The 17,602-nt window shown below is 43.3% G+C and overlaps 1 protein-coding gene and 1 long non-coding RNA gene across 3 annotated transcripts in view; one reads left to right on the forward strand and one right to left on the reverse strand.

Moving 5' to 3' along the window:
- Positions 1 to 12,313, reverse strand: part of LOC308593129 — a 38,202-nt gene extending 25,889 nt beyond the window's left edge. The window contains exons 1-2 of one of the 2 annotated variants that reach the window (XR_014010761.1): positions 11,815 to 12,313; positions 11,413 to 11,629 (exon numbers count right to left, since the gene is read on the reverse strand). This is a non-coding gene — a long non-coding RNA (uncharacterized lncRNA). Of the gene's footprint in view, positions 1 to 11,412 lie in introns of both variants that reach the window. The other variant, XR_014010762.1, reaches the window with a different exon arrangement.
- A 52-nt stretch (positions 12,314 to 12,365) lies between these two features.
- The window catches only part of ZFPM2 (zinc finger protein, FOG family member 2), a 455,323-nt gene continuing 450,086 nt past the window's right edge, over positions 12,366 to 17,602 (forward strand). Inside the window, exon 1 of the mRNA XM_081204396.1 lies at positions 12,366 to 12,466. The gene's annotated coding sequence lies outside the window, so the exon portion shown is untranslated. The remainder of the gene's footprint in view (positions 12,467 to 17,602) is intronic.

Consider the following 17,602-nt stretch of genomic DNA (forward strand, 5'->3'; position numbering starts at 1 on the left):
GCTGCCGCCGGTGCCGCTTCCTCGAGATACTGCGGTTTTCTGGAGAGCGCATCTGCTATGACATTGTTGTCGCCTGGGATGTACTCGATTCTGAAATCGAAATCCGCAAAGAACTCCGCCCAGCGTATGTGCCTCTGGCTCTGTAGCTTCGCCGTGCGCCAGTGCTCTAGGTTCTTGTGGTCCGTGCAGACCTGCACGGTGTGCTTGGCTCCGATGAGAAAGTGCCTCCATGCCTTGAAAGCTGCGTGGATGGCCAGCAACTCCCTGTCCCAGATGGTGTAGTTCTGTTCCGACTTGCTGAGCTTCCGGGAGTAGAAAGCACAGGGCCTCCAGTACCCCTGCGGGTCCTCCTGCAAGAGGACGGCCCCCACCGCTCTGTCAGATGCGTCAGTCTCCACCCTCATGGGCCTGCCGGGATTCACGTGTAACAGCTGTTCCTCGGACGCAAAGAGACTTTTAAGCCTCCTGAAGGACTGCTCCGCCTGGTCCGTCCAGGTGAACTTCTTCTTCTTGGAGCTGAGAGTGTCCGTGATAGCTGCCGTCTCCCTGGCGAAACCCCTGATGAACTTGCGGTAAAAGTTGGCGAAACCGACAAACCTCTGGACCTCCTTCCGCGTTCGCGGGCTCTTCCAGTCCAACACCGCACGGACCTTGGCGCTGTCCATGGCTAGTCCCCTGTCGGACAGCCTATAGCCCAGAAAATCCACCTCCGTCACGTCGAATTGGCACTTCTCCAGTTTGGCGTAGAGCCTGTGCTCCCGTAGCCGCTGCAGGACTTCCTTAACGTCGCTCTCGTGAGCCTCTGGCGATTCCGAGAAGATAAGAATGTCGTCGAGGAAACATACGCACTTCTTGTAGAGGAGTCCCGCTAGCACGTGATGCATAAAAGCTTGGAAAAAGTGGGAGCCATTTTGGAGACCAAACGGCATAACTCTGTATTCGTAGGTGCCCAACGGTGTGAACATGGCCGTCTTCCACTCATCACCCTCTCGCACGCGTATGAGATTGTAAGCTCCGCGGAGATCCAACTTGGTGAAGATCTTCCCTTTCCGCACCGTGGCGAGCAGGTCGTCAATCTTGGGCATGGGAAAGGCCGCGGGCTTTGTCTTCGAGTTTATGAATCTGAAGTCTACGATCAGCCTTTTTGGGGGCGTGTCCTTCTTATTCACAAAAAACACAGGACTGCCCCCTACAGCCTTTGATTCTCGGATGAATCCCCGCTGCAGGTTGTGATCTATGAACTCCCTGAGCTCCCGCAGCTCCTCCTCGGACATGGAATACAGCTTCACAGGCGGCAGCATTCTCCCTGGCAAGAGGTCAATAGCGCAATCGTAGGGCCGGTGAGGTGGCAACTGGTCTGCCTCCTTTTCGCAGAAAACCTCCAAAAACTCCTTGTAGTTGAGGGGTACTGCTTGCGCCATGCTGAGACGTAGCTGCTGCCCCTCCTCTTGGCCCTCCTCCTCCTGACCGGTCTGGATGCAATGCTGTGCGCAATAGGACGAGCCGAAGGTGAGCTGCCGCTGGTACCACGCCATGGTCGGGCTGTGCCTATCCAGCCAACTCATGCCTAACACTATAGGCGTGTCTGACAGGCGGGTGACGTTGAAACTGATGATTTCTCGGTGATTGCCAATCTGCATCACCATGGGTGGCGTCTGTTGCACCACCTGCCCACCTAGCAACTTCCGGCCATCCACCGTGACGACGTTCAAAGGCAGCGTGGCTGGTAGGAGCTCTATGCGATGCTGCTTGACGAAGTGCACCCCTACGAAGTCTGCGTTGCTCCCACTGTCAATTGTAATGGGGACTTCTAGGGTGCGTCCATTAGGTAGCTGGAGAGTTGCAGTGAGCTGCACCACTGGCTTAGGTGGCAGGGGGTCTGTAGGCTGCAAAAGCGCTGGGGACTGCCCTACTGACTCGCCTGGCTGTGCCCCAGCATTTGAGCTTCCAGCCAGGCATTGCCGTTTCCCTGAAACTGCTCCTCATGTTGTGCTGCTGCAGTTACTGTTGCTAAGGCTGCAGTATGCTTTCGGAGCCTCTGGGGACACTCTTTGGCCATGTGCGTCCCACTGTCACAGATGTAACACTTCCTGTTCCCTCTAGGAGGCTTTGTCTTGACTGCTCCGGACGCTGGGGCTCCGGCTGCTGACTGAGCCTTTGCAGTCCCCAGTTCCATCGGCTCCTCCCCTGCCTGCAGCTGAGGGGAGGGACGCGTACGTCCTGGATCTCTGGGAAAGAAGGGAGGCACTCTAGACGGTGCGTGAAGCTGGCTACCCCCCTCATTGCGCCAAGGGCGTTCTTCATGGCGTACTCCAATGGCAAGCGCCCGCTGCACCACGTCTGCCAGGGTTTTAGGTCTGTCCCCCCTTGCCAGTTCGTCTTTCACAGGGCCAGAGAGCCCCTCCCAAAACAAGTCCCTGACTGCCAGAGAATCTTTCTCCCATCGCAGCACATTCAGCAAGGCGAAAAAGCGAGCATGGTACTGACGTACTGAAGCCTTGCCTTGCCTTAAACCATGCATCTGCTGGCGTGCTACATCCACATCCACGCTAGACTGGAAGCAAGCGTCCATGCATTTGATAAATTCATCAGAGTCCCTTCGAGCAGGGCAATCCTCGCGCCACAGATTGCGCAGCCAAGCCCTCGCTTCCCCATGCAAGTGGGACACAATGAAACCCACTTTTTCCTCCTCATCTTTAAAGTCGTCGCGAAGCAAATGCAACGCATATTCTACGTCTGCTCGAAAACTGGGGTACTGCTGCAGGTTCCCATCGAAGTGGGCTACCAAGTTGCCTCCTCTTCTGCCCAGTGCTACTCCAGCAGCTTTGGCCCCCGGGAACCCCACCTGGCATGCATGATCCCACCTGGCTTGCAGATCTTGGCACCGCTTTTCCGCCTCTTCCCCCCTCTTCTGGGAGATCGCTACCTCAGTGGTAAGCTGGGAGACTGCGTTGCGTAGCTCAGCTATCTGCTGCTCCATACTCATGGCTGCCAAACTTCGTGAGCTTTGCAAAAAAAAATTTTGCGTATCAGAGGGAGAGGGGACTTACTGTCAGGGCTGCCTCAGGTCTCAGCTCACAAAAGACCAACGCCAGGTTCTTCTTATATACAAGGATGTTTATTGCAGTTCATTATTGGTTCCACAACCGAGGCGTGCAGCCCCGCGTCTCTTAGCCTAGACGTTTTAAGTCCCCTCTGAATCGGTCCCGCCCCTACACCAGCTTAAGAGGCTTGTGCTAGTCCACCTCTTCCTGTCTTTCCTTTTCCGCAGGGTCTTTCTGCCCCCCTGGGTCCCTTCCCTCCTGCTCTCTCCTGAAGCGGATTCCTCAGATGCCTGTCCCCCCCTCCTTCGTGCTTTGGGGCCAGGCTCCTCCTCCGGGCTCTCTCCATTTCCGCGCGCCTCCACATTTGAACTTGGCGCGCGTTCGCTACCCCTGACCTTCCTCTTGACACTTACACTACTCCCTGTACTACTCTCCGCCTCTTCCGGCAGGACGTTCTGCCCCGATCTCCTTCCCCTGTCTCCTTCCTGCTCTGCTCCGTGTGTCACACTGGGAACTCCACTCTCTTCACTTCGTTCCTGCTGGGAAGCCGGCCCCGATCTCCCACTCCCACTCGGGGTTTCCCTGCTGCTTCCCTGCCCCTGGCATGTCCCCCTTGTGAACCCCCTTGGCCTGACTAGGGGCGCCCCCTTCTGGGAATCCTCCGATTCACTTGAGAGACTCATGGAAGACCTCAAGTCATTGTCCTCCTCTTCCTCACAGTCCTGGGATTCTTCCCCATCGCTCTCCGTCTCCCCCCTCACCTGTGCCTCTGTCCCTGAACCCCTGACACATGTGCATAAGATTTACAATTATTTTTAACACAACTCCTTGGGATGGTTTTTGTTGGGGTGTTACTGGCACTCATATTGTGCTTTTGATCTCAGACCATTCAGAACAGATTTGAGGTGATTACTGTGGGCTGTAGGGCAGAAGAAAGGAGAAGTCTTGTTTTGTGAGGGAAGTTTGCTCCATTTGTTGACAGACACAACTGGATGTCTCATAGTATTTATCACTGAATATATTTTAATCGGTTTGTGTGTGTTTTTTTAAAAAAGGTGCTCGTACTCACTATGAAGTTGTTACAGTATGTACCACACTTTTAACATTCTGGAAAATTTTTTACAGTACTGTGTACCCCCAGAAAAACACACATTGATTTTAATGTTTGTATCTGTCTCTCTTCAATATTCTACTTGAATGCAGGATCTTCTCCTATCTCCAACCAATTTGGGGTTTCTGAAAGAGTATTCCAGTGAAACCCTGCGTTACAGGTATCTGCACATAGTTGCAAATTTGGATGCTTATGCACAAGGCATTTGATCTGGGCCTTCTTCAGATCCAACTAAGGAGATGAAGAAAGGTTGACAGGGATGAAGGGAGTTCTCTTCCTTTTCTGCTAGTCTTCAAATTGTCGTGTGTGCATTTAGTTGACATTAATAAATCATGGTTGGGAAGCCTCAGTCCCAGGGCTCTCTGGACCCCTCTATCCAGCCCGGGCCACACACCCTTTGCTGGCTGTGCTCTGCACCCTTCTGGGGTGCTTTCCCCTGACTGGAATGTGTCTGTGAACTGTGATGATCCCTCTTGTTTACCTAGATCAGGCATAGGCAAACTCGGCCCTCCAGATGTTTTGGGACTACAACTCCCATCATCCCTGACCACTGGTCCCGTTAGCTAGGAATGATGGGAGCTGTAGTCCCAAAAACATCTGGTGGGCCAAGTTTGCCTATGTCTTACCTAGATAGAGGGTGGAGAGATGAGGGTGGGTGTAAAAATCTCTGTCTTTTGCATGGCTGGAATGTAACTTACTGTACAAAGCTAAGAGTCAGATTCATTGTTCCGCCCACTTTTGCCTCTAGCCACACCCATCATTGGCATGTGACCCCTGAAAGGTTGCCCATAAAGGACTGGCCCTCAAAATGAAAAGTGTATTCAGCCACCAAAGTAAATCAATATTACATATAAGATGCTTTTAAAATTTTGCATTTCATATTCTTTTGGTGTAGTTACACACCACTCATTTATAGCAACAAAAAAAGTTTAGTGGCTAGAAGTAAATTATGCAAACCCCATACCCCAAGTCTATTTTGTTAGCAAAGCCTAGTAAAATGCTGGTTAAGCCTAGTTAAGTCACAGCCTATTCTATGAATGGAATTTCCCCAATAACTGCATTAGGAATAGAAACTAGGATATTGAACTGCTGAAAGGATTTAAGAGAATATGACTCAAAAAGATCACCTATAAATTTAACACCACTTACTTATTGAAAACTAAATTGCCATCAGTGGGACTGCATAGCAAGTTTAGTGTGTTTAATTACATGAGTAGAAACTGCACCCATTCAGGATGTGGCAGTAATTCTAGGTACTTAGAAGATAACTCTACTGAAACAGGGGGGGTTCAGTTACACATAGATTTGCTCAGATTTGCTCAGTATTGATGGCTTTGGTGGTATATTCGTGGTATATTCGTAGGGGAAAGTTGTTGCAGTGTTTTCTGTTAGATGTTTGCTAAACAGCATGGATTTGATCCAGCAATGCAGTTTCATGCATATAAACCAACATTTTCCATTTTTAGCAGCAGGATGAGAAAATAATCCATGCGTCTATGGAAATCCATCTGCCATAGACAGCAATGGGAGGCTTGTAGTTTGCAGATTCCTTTCCTGGAGGGTGCCCCAAAACTCTGCTCAAAGGGTAGAGAATTCCAAGGGGCCATCTGAGCACCTCTTCTGAATTTTCAAATATTGCCTGATGTGCTAAAATATTTTCATCAAGGTTATAGTTTCACGAATTACGAAAAATGTCTGATGTGCTTTTGAGCATAAATGCATATATGGGCTTTTCCGCTACTGCACCCTGAAGGCAGTCTGGTTAACTTAGCTACTCCTTGAATTATAACTACACATTTATCCATAGACAAGGTTGTTCAGTAATTTCTTTTTAAAATTCTGTTATTTAATATTAGAAAACGGTGTGATTGAATGAATGTGTTGCGCTTCAGTGGCTTACATCTCTCAGTGTGAATGCACCACTGCATCTAACAATCCAGAGCATGCTTTTATGAGCTGGAACTTCTGAAGATTCAATTTCTGTAATAGTATCTCATCACATGTGTTCTGCGAGCTTCTTTACACTTGGGCAGAAGAATGCAGGATTTGGGGACTCAGGTTCCTTCAAACACAGCAGCTGCCCACCACTTGTTGACAATAATCTATGTCACATTTATCACTATGTCAAGTAATATCACAAAATTTCCTAAATAGCCAAAGTAGGTAATATTTCCCAGTGGTTTTATATCAGGGAAGGTAAGCCTGTGACCATCCTGTTGTTTTTGGACTCCAACTCCCATCATGCCTAGCCAATCACAGGCAACCATCAAGGATAATGGGAGTTGTACTCCAACAACATCTGTAGCAACACAGGTTTCTCACCCCTGATTTATAACTAAGACATTATTATGACACCCAGTTCCAAAATACAATAAAAGGATCCTGCATGCCCTACTTTGAGTTCTGTGCTGCTCTCAGTCATCCCATTGCTGTAATTGGAGAGAGTGAAGAAGTGGCACTATTAGCCAGTTCTGTCTCACCCCGACCTTAGTGACTAAGTTTGACATTAAAAGCATGACAGCTGTGTACAGAACTAAGTGCTGTAGACATCTTAATAGCTTCCTCTGCCCCCCAAGCCACGGCCTTGGTTTAAATGGTTAAATGTATGGCACCACTCATAACCTGACGGCTTTCAGCTTTCACTTTGTATAAAATGAAATGCTAAATTACAGCTCAGTTTAATGTTACTAATTTAGTATTCTTAACAAAAGAGGTAAAAGATCAAAGCAGTGCCAGGAAAGATCACAAACATGCTGATACTGAGGAAGAGTGGGTTGATACTGAGGAAGAGTGGGTTGATATGTTGCATAAAGTACCCAAATAGATCTATGACATAGGCAAACCATGAACAAAGTTTCCTTTCTCTATTATATAATATTTTGATTTTAAATCCTTTCTGGTGCTTCATTTTATTTTTGCCTTTTTTTATATTATTACATTTTGCTTATAACATATACTTTGCATATAAATGAGACAAAACTACTACTATCTCATTCATCCAAAAATACTGTAAATGAAACGCCTGCATTTGCTTCTGGTAGTATCTGGCTTGAGTTATTCCCAGTGACTTTCCCTGCCTCTGATGAACTACTACACCACTGAGAATATTTGGTTCAAAGGACTGGATTGTTACTTCTGGGAACTGGGTGAGACAGGAGGTACAGCTGAGGGGAAATAGTGCTGTTAGGAGATAGGAGACGGAATCAAGGGTAGGAAACCTTTTTAATTCCAAGGGCCACATTCCCTCATGGGTAGTCTTCCAGGGGCCACAAACCATTGGTGGGCAGGGCCAGAGGCAAAAGGAGGCAGAACGGTAGGTGGGACTCTTACCTTTCTACAACAGGTTACATTCAGTCCTGAGGCTGGTTCCTGAGGTTCCTGCAATAGATAATAGATGCAATAAATTTCTACTCATGCAGATGAGTCTCATAATGATACCTAAATCCTTTCTGAGGGAGATTGTTCACCAGCATCCATTATAGGAATCTGTTTATTTGCTCTTATTTTAACAGATGCATATTACAGAGCTGGATTAATAAACCCACTAAAACCATAATATTTGAAGCACATTTTAAAAAACTCACATACAGTGTGAAAACTTTTGCTTGGGGGCTGAGGTCAGTGGCTCCAAAGGTCTGAAATTAACAAATCTTCAGTGTGCAAATGTTTTGGTTTTCTTAGAACATACCACATCTTAGAGTATGATATATCATGCTCAGTCTGTGCTCTGTGCAAGATGCAGGAATAGACAGGTGAAGAAGGAAAGAACATGTGGTGTTTGTTGGTGTTCTGATGTAGGCTTTTATAGAGAATTCCTAGAGAGTGTAGCTGTTCCATATATGCTTGTTTCTTGCCATATTAACAACGGCTTTGTATTCTTTTTCTTCTCTGCTCTTGGTAAACTTTTGTTGGTGCTCAGAAATTTGAAATCTTTTTCTAGCTCTGAGAAAAGCCAAGCTAGTAACTGAATTTGGTAGCTCTTGAATTTAGAGAAAGTAAAAAGGGAGCATGGAAAAAGAAAAATATGGGGTCTCACAAAAGGGTTAAGAAAGCAATAAAACTTTTCTGGTGTATAAGAGAGGATGAGAGAAAAAGAGAAGAAGACTTTTCCAGGAAATCATATGATACGCCTGCAATCAAGTCAAATAGGTTAAAGGCTTGTTATGCTAGGATTAACACACGATAAATACATCCACTGAATTACACGAAGATCTATGGGATGATTACGTATAAAAATTCCATGTAATGAGATGTATTTATCATCAAAAGGTCTGTGGCCTTTAATAAAATGTTACAATAATTATCACACAAACGTGAAAAGTCAATAGAGGTACAGATGCCTTGTCTTTATTCCTTCATTGTGATTGGATTAATTTCAATGCCTCCAAGCCCTACTGACATTTAGCCTTCAAGAAGGAGGACTGGTGCTAAGGTTGAAACCTCTCAGCACGCCCTCTTGACTCGTCTTTTTTCTTTTGGATACAAGTCCCACTCGTGACCCCTGGAGTCTGTGTAATCTCACTTGACAACACATGTATAAATTTGTGCAATGATTCATGCATACATATTTCATCGGCAATAGGTAATATTTATTATCTAGTTTTTTTTTATAAATCAACAAAATGCACACCCAGGTACCATATGCATAACAATTACAACAAAATGTTAAAATGAAAACCCCTGACAAAGTTTCATGAGGTTTATAGGTGGATGTTGGAGGCACATTTCCAGTCAGGGAGTTACTGAAGCTGATGTCCATCATACTGTGTCTTACTTATTGCAACAGTAGTTAAGTTTCCATTGGAATCCACAAACTGTATGGAAAATAGTGGCATCTTCCTCATGCCCCTCCTAAGCCTCCCAAGGTGCTGTCAGCTAATTTGAAAGTGCTTTTGGGTTCTAGACAATCAGCTGCTGAGTAGGTAGGATGCATCATCACTTTTTAAGATGCTGAAGCCTGGAGCGCTCTCTTCATTTCATGCCCTCTGTGTGTGGTATCATGTCAAGCCAACCTGTAATTGGTCACCGATCCTTTCAAACTGTGTGCCGTTTTATTTAATCCCTGAACCAATCTTAGTAACCCTCACTGAAAATTTAGTATTTTAAAAAAATGAATCATGCAATACCAAACTGCAGGGTTCATAGGACAGGTTTCACTGGATCCACCCAATCTGACATCCGATACACTGCTGTGATACCAGAAAGGGAAATCTGATGGTGGAGCTTTCCTGACAACTGCTATTGGCTCCTCCTAAGTCCTGGTCCAACTGACACTGGAGCTCTGTTGGTAGGGCTAAAAAGCAGACACATTAGGGACACTCCAAGCAACAGCGTAGATTTACAGGATGCAAAGCTGCCCTGGGCCCTGGCAGTCCCCCACTCAGATTGGTGGGAAGTTTAGTAGAGTGGTACCTCGGTTTAAGAACAGTCCGGTTTAAGAACGATTTGGTTTATGAACTCCGCAAAACCAGAAGTAGTGTCCTGGTTTGAGAACTTTACCTTGGTGTAAGAACAGAATCTGAACAGTGGAAGGGCACCGGTGGTAGGAGGCCTCATTAGGGAAAGCATGCCTCAGTTTAAGAATGGTTTTGGTTTAAGAATGGACTTCCGGGACGGATTAAGTTCGTAAACCGAGGTACCACTGTACTGGGCATGACTAAATCTCCTCTACTCATTTCCCTCTCATTGCTTCCAGCTTGGAAAGGTGTGAGAGAGGATTTGCATTGCGGCTTTGCATTACATAGAACCATGCTATATGTCAGGAGTACATATTTTTGAGAAATGATGTGCTGTGCTCTATAAGAAATAGGAATGCCATTTTAGTATCACTACTACCACCTGTGACTTCAGCTGCTGTGATTAAACATTACATGTACATATACGTTGGTGTCATGCTTTCTCCTGAATCCTGTATTGTACTCCTGTTCAATGACATCTGCAGTGATGACATGTGGTAAGTAGAAGAAATTAGACTGTGACACATAATTGAGAGAAGAGAGATCAGAACCCCCAGCAGAAAATTTTGGGCAGGGCATATGCGCGCACACGGGTGTGCGATCTTGATTCCTGCAAAGCTGCAGAACAAGGTCTTTGTGCCGTTAGATGTGACATCATGGTGTAATAAAAAGATAAGAATGCCACGTATACTTACATAAGAATATTGTTGACCTCAAGGTCTCTATGACAGTATTTGACCTCAGTCAAATAATAATAGGGTGTTTGACTAGTCAAGGGATTTGTAACCTAACCTTAATATGTTTCCTTTGCTTTGTGACCTTGATTTTAGTGTACGTGCAACTATTAATATGTTGACTTTGCTCTGTGATGGATACATTAGCATATTATGGAAGGATGTATGTTAATTATTTTCCAATTATTATTTTCCAATGATTATGTTTCTTTTTCAAAATGATGATAATAAATAAATTTAAAGAATGGAAAAACTTTTTAAGAAAATCTTTTTTTACTTAATAGTTTCAGATAAGTTGCCTTTTTCATTCACAAAATTGATTTTAAGTTTTCCCTGTCTCCTAGGATGCCAAACCAATAAAAATATTGTCCTTGTCCATAAATGGCAAAAGAAGTTTTGCTACAACCCCTTGTTTGGAAGTATAAAAGTCTACAGTGCGCTACACATAAAGGCAGCTGCCTGTTTTGGAATTTACAAATAGGCTAATTTTTATCAAAGGTTTTCCTTTCATGTCCTTTGACTACTAAGCTATGAGAGTTAACCAAAAGATAACTAAGCATTAACCCGTACTGCAGTTTTTATCTCCTTTGGCAATCCCCCTGGGTCTTCAGCTAAGTACATTAAATGGAGCATAAATCTTTCAGTTGTTTTCATTAAGTCACATATTTAGAATACATAGCCCAGTTTATTTGATCAATTGTAAAATATTAGCTGCCGCACTGAAGATTTGTGACATGGTTTGTAACAAGTGAACAAACGTTTCTGGAGCAGGCTGGAGGGAAAAAAGTGCTGGGCTGCATGGATAAACTAACAAGAATTAAAGTTTGGTGTATTAATGTGCTCCCCCCTTCAATATTCTTGAAATATATACTCAAGGCCAATAAAAAGTTCAGGCAACTTTGAAGATAATTCTAATATCAACTTAATATTCTTTTCCATTTGTACTTCTCACTTTACCAATCCTGTGTTCCTTTTCAAGCCAGGCCTAAAACCCAAAGTGTATTGAAATTCTAAGAAAGACTAGGAGTGTTTATTTCATCATAAATAACATGATTTATTATTCTTACCTTCTCTGTCCACATCACAGTAATCCTGGAAGAGACCTTATCTGACCTGCTGTAAAGGGAACCCACATTTCCCAGGTCCAGACTAAGCAGGTTTGCAAATTGACTTCCAACACAACCAAAATGGCTTCCTATAAAACCCATTGCTGTTGCACCATAACGCAAATGTGACTTCCAGAGAGCAACAGCTGAAACTACACTAGTGTTGAATATGTCTGTCCTGAAATTAAAACACAAATATATTTCTTTAATGCCAGTGCAATGCCCAAGAGTTATTCCAGAGTGCATAAAATGCATTTTGAGGGAAAGTGTTGCCTTCAATGGAATGCTCTTATTTCCTTATCTATTATCTTATCTTTTCCCCATTTCTTTTAAAAAACAACCATCTTAAGTCTATTTACATACATTTAAGTAGTTTAGGCATAGTCTGATTCTTTCTGTTTTTCTTTTCTGGCGCGTCATCCACACTTCTGCTTGTCCCGTGCTTTCTACGCATGGGTCAGAGCAATTTTGCCTACCGCTTTCCCCTTGAAAACCCACTTTTTAAAGTGCTAGGTAAAGGTACCCCTGCCCGTACGGGCCAGTCTTGACAGACTCTAGGGTTGTGCGCTTATCTCACTCTATAGGCCGGGGGCCAGCGCTGTCTGCAGACACTTCCGGGTCACGTGGCCAGCGTGACAAGCTGCATCTGGCGAGCCAGCGCAGCACACGGAAACGCCGTTTACCTTCCCGCTGGTAAGCGGTCCCTATTTATCTACTTGCACCCGGGGGTGCTTTCGAACTGCTAGGTGGGCAGGCGCTGGGACTGAATGACGGGAGCGCACCCCGCCACGGGGATTCGAACCGCCGACCATGCGATCGGCAAGTCCTAGGCGCTGAGGCTTTTACCCACAGCGCCACCCGCGTCCCAGTTCCAATATAGGCTTTGTTAAATCTGTTAAAACATAATGATTTAACAAAGTTCCAATATAGGCTTTGTTAAATCATTATGTTTTAACAGATGTACAAAACAGGTACAAAAATTAATAGCGTGAAGTGCAGTTCCAGCACCTCTCAGGTGGGTGCCATTGCCATTCTGAATTCTGGCACCTCTTTTTAAAAGAAAAAAAGCACTTGTTGAGGTGTAATGTATATGTTGCCAACTATATACAGTGGTACCTCAGGTTAAGAACTTAATTCGTTCTCGAGGTCTGTTCTTAACCTGAAACTGTTCTTTTTTTTTAAAAAAAAAAAGATATTTATTGAAGTTTTACAAATTATATCAAACAAAACAATACACACAAGCACAAACAAAAAAGAACAAGTATAATTTCAAAACCTTATTTTCTTAAAACTTACTTCACCGACCTCCTCATACCTCCCCTTTCTGCATTCCCATTTCAGATATTTAGTTCAGCAAATCCTCACCCTTAATTTTATCTAATTGTCAACCTTTCTTTTCTTTTAACTTAATCTTTACAGCTGTACTCCATTTGATTTTTAAAGCCACATCATTCTAACACACATTAATTTTACAATGTTTCTTAAGATAGTTCTTAAATTTCTTCCAATCTTCTTCCGCTGTCTCTTTTCCCTGGTCCCGGATTCTGCCAGTCATTTCTGCCAATCCCATGTAGTCAACCTGAAACTGTTCTTAACCTGAGGTACCACTTTAGCTAATGGGGTCTCCCGCTGCTGCCACGCCACCGGAGAGCACGATTTCTGTTCTCATCCTGAAGTAAAGTTCTTAACCCGAGGTAATATTTCTGGGTTAGCAGAGTCTGTAACCTGAAGCGTATGTAACCTGAAGAGTATGTAACCCGAGGTACCACTGTATCTGGCACATGGCTCCTTTAAGAGAGACCTGAAGAGGGCCCTTAACAAAGATGTACTCATTCCTGCAAGCAACTCAAGATAGCATTACTGACATGGATTCGCCGTCCTGTTCCCACGACATCAGTCCTGTAAGGTAGACAAGGCTGAGGAAGAGTGATTGGCTCTGACGGAGCTGAAGGATTGAGGGTCTAAGAAATATTATTAGTCTAATGATAAGGTTTTATATAGAAAAAAGTTGTTACAAGAGATCAGAAAGCGTCTAGCCCCACCTTCTCCCTGGTATGCTGGCTATTATTATTTTTAAATGTTGAACTAACTTCTTTGTATAAAAGGGTATTGTGAGAACCCACAGCTCCCAGATGCTGTGTATACACCATATATTTATGCGACTCCCCCCCTGCAAAATCTGGGAGCTGTAGTTTGTTAAAGGTGTGGGGAATTGTAGCTACGTGAGGGTTAAACTGCAGTTCTCAGGATTCTATGGAGAAACTTGTGTTTCAAATGTGTCTTAATACATATGGTGTGAACACAGGCTTACTGCAGCGGCAACTAGGCCTTATATAATAGGAGGGGACAAATGTGTTTCATGACTCAGACCTTTTTTTGTTCTTTTAAACATTGCTTAAATCTCAGTATGATGTTTCTTAACTTTCAGCGTTCCGAGTGCTAAATAAGGATAGCAGAACCCAGTTTCTGACTGCAGCGATCTAAATATTGCAAAGGAACGATCGCTGCACAGTCTGGTCTTACTATCAGTAATGTACTCTCAGGAATCAGTAACACGTTGTTAAAAATGGCTTGCTGCAGCCTCTCGTTGAACACGAGATGGAAGTAGAGAAGTTGGTGCTAACCTACGCTGCAATGCCACTTATTTTAAACATGTCATATGTTGAGTATGTGTGATAAGTTGTTGTTCCATGACAAATTATGTGAGTTGATTAGTAATCAGAAATGGGCATGGAAGGGGCCTCTCAATATGTGTGTCCCCCCCCCCATATGTGGTGGGCCTAAAAAGGGCTTCTTAGATAAAAGACACAAAGCATGAAAGCAAAGTAAGACCTGATAACCCTATTTAAAAGAGGAGCTATTAGTAAATACCATTGCTAAACCACCCAGTAAACATTTGAATGACTTTAGATTACTGTTAACCTATGGAGTGACATTGTTAATCAGACACAAGGTAGCTGTGGAGGTAATGCATATGTGTAAGTTAAGCAACTAATTTCAATTTTGCAAATATATAAAGTGGAAACATATGTGCAACTGTCTTTTCCATTACACCACCTTAACAATGCTAGGATACCTGGCATTAACCAATGGTTGCAGTACAGGTTTCACTGAATGCATCTTTTTTTGAGCGATACAGATGTTTGATGTTATGCTCGTCATTATTTCCTTAACCACTGATCCTAGGGAACTCCATGTAATATACAAATGTTTGTAATGCACAAATAATACCCCCAAAACTACCATAACGAAACTTAACCAAGAAAGTAGTTAGTCATATTTTAGGGCGTATGAATGTTGTATCTTATTTGTATTGGCTTTTAGTACCTGGGTCTAGGGATCGATGAATTTGTCAATTTTGGTCTCTCATTTTTCCAATCTTAAATTAAGTTTTCTACTGCAGCAGTTTGTGGAAAAAATTCTCATGAACATTTCTCATAAATTTAGTGTGAATTTCCCTTAATAAATGCATACCATTTTGACACATTTTTGCAAAGCAATTTCTCCTAATATACTGCTTTTTAAATGTTATTTTCACTAATATGTGCATTTTAATGCACATTTTACCATAGTAGTGTACTGTATATGCATGTTTGTAAACATTACTTGACTGCAGAACTGCATTGCAAAGTTTGAAGAAGTGTGAATTTTAAAGGATACCTGTGGTTCAGTTTGCATATTGTCTAGCAAAGTATGCATTTCTAACTTAACCTGTAAAAAGCAGATGTTAGGCCAGAATAATAAAAAAATGTCCATGATCCCCCTGCAGTTCCACACAACAACACACGACGACCCTAGAGCTAAGTTGGCAGGAACCAATATGAATAAAGAAATTTGCCTTAAATGAGGATAGATTATTTATCTATTTAGGCCAGTATTGTCTGGCAACAGTGCTCCATGGTCTTTAAGCTCATCTGCCAACTGATCCTTTCCATTGGAGATGTCAGAGATTGAACCTGGAACCTTTTGCATCTAAAGCGTGTACTCTACCACTGAGAAGTAGTTACTGTATTATAATTGACCATGATTCGGGCTTGTGCCCTGTGATTCTCCAGCGGTTTGACTTAACACTCACAGGTGCAATCCATTGTCTCTCCAGACAGATGAATGCCAAGAACTACAAGAAAAAGATTCAGCTTTAGTTTCAGGCAACTGCTCACATAAAATACCACACAGACCTCATTTATAAGAAGTATAAAAATTATCCTTTATATGCGTGTGAGAGAGAGGTGGGGAGAGGGAGAGGGAGAGAGAGTGAGAGAGATTTTTAGCAGTGCAAAAGAACCTGCTAATAACTGTAGGTCTGCCAAAGCATTTTCATACTATTCTGTCCTCATCAGAGTGATTCACTAATAAAACTTTGAATGACTCTACAGCCTGATGAGGTTAATTTATTTTGCATAAGAGTGAGAAAGCATTTATTGAGTGGGCTTAAAATTCGCTGTCCTCGTAGGGAGCAAAAGACCTAAACACTAGTGGAGTTTTCAAAGATAGAAATATGGCAAACAAGGGAGAGTGCTGTCAGTTGACATTTTGCTTTCATGCAATTGCTGATTGCTTTGCAACATCCTGTTGTTGTTGTTTAGTTGTTTAGTCGTGTCCGACTCTTCGTGACCCCATGGACCAGAGCACACCAGGGATGCATTGAGACTTGAATTGTAGATCATACCTCAGGATTTTTAGGAAAATTTATTTCCCTGTTTTGAATGAATGCACCTGTTGCCCTGGTCATGTGAGATTTCCTGGAGCCAATTAGAACAGTTTGAGAGCAGAGCAAGCGAACAGTGAGTTCCTTTTTGGAATAGAGAGCCTGTGCTTGTTTGCTTAAAGTAGGACATAAGGTTACCAGATTTTTTCCAATGAATCCGGGGACACTTTTCAACTTCATTCGGAATGGATGGATTTTGTCAGGGGACTGATTTGTAAATCCGGGGACTGTCCCCGGGAAACAGGGATGTCTGGTAACCTTAACTTAACTAGCAAAACAGATGATTTGTGCCTTGCTTTCACAAGAGATACGATACCCAGAGGGACAGCTGGTTGGAGGGAAAATACATCATAATGATCAGGGATATTGATTCCAGGGACAGCGGATGTCAGTGGTGCCGGTAGGACCTACAGGCTCCAAATACATGCAAGTAAATGTCAAATACACAGGTGTGATGTGCATAAGCAGACACCATACTGCCATGTTTAGCCATAAATACAAACCAGGCAGCCAGAAATGTAAGGAGGCTAAGAAAAGGGTACTGAAAGAAGGTAAAGTACCCCACTCACTCTTCCAGTTTTTCAAAAGAGACAAGGCCTTTCTGCAGTCTGTCTCAGGAAATATGCTAAGGAAGTAGATGAGCAAAAACAAGATGAAAATGACTGGCAACTGATGGTGAGGAAAAGCTGCTAGATGCATCACTCGACTCCAGACTAATGCTTTCAGTAGATGGGCAGATAATACCATCATATTTAGAAGGACGTTTACAAAAAGCAGGAGAGAGCTGTGTGCATGTTTTTGTTTTTGCTTTCAAAATTCCAAGCATGTGAACTTAAAAAAAAAAAGGTCTATCCATACAAATGTTCTTCTGTGTGATGCCTTGACTTTTGAATTATGGTATGCATAATTTTCTTGATTTTCCCCTCATGCTATTTATTTGTTAGTGAATCAGCTTCCACACACATGCCTCAAGATGATGGATAAAATTAAATAAAAACAGTTAAAAACAACACTGATGAAATAAGGCCAGGCAAATTTTAAAAACAATGTGACATAGGCAACTGTGGTATAGACCTGTTCATCCAGCTAGGAAACGTAAGACTTCCACCAAGAGGCAAGAATAGTTTTAGAGCTTTAGCTATATCCTTATCAAGCGTGAACCTCCAATAGAAATTCAATTCTCTGCAAGCTGTGTAAGGCTCCTCTTCAAGCTGGATGTTTTATTTTAAAATCATGTGAAAAGCTCCATTGTGGACAAAATGTAGAAAATGTTTCATTTATTTTGCATAAGAGTGAGAAAGCATTTATTGAGTAGGCTTAAGATTCGCTGTCCTCGTAGGGAGCAAAAGACCAAAACACTAGTGGAGTTTTCAAAGACAGAAAGATGGCAAACAAGGGAGAGTGCTGTCAGTTGACATTTTGCTTTCATGCAATTGCTGATCA

Source organism: Podarcis bocagei, assembly GCF_964188305.1.
Source record: "Podarcis bocagei genome assembly, chromosome: 8".
Classification (NCBI taxonomy): Eukaryota; Metazoa; Chordata; class Lepidosauria; order Squamata; family Lacertidae; genus Podarcis; species Podarcis bocagei.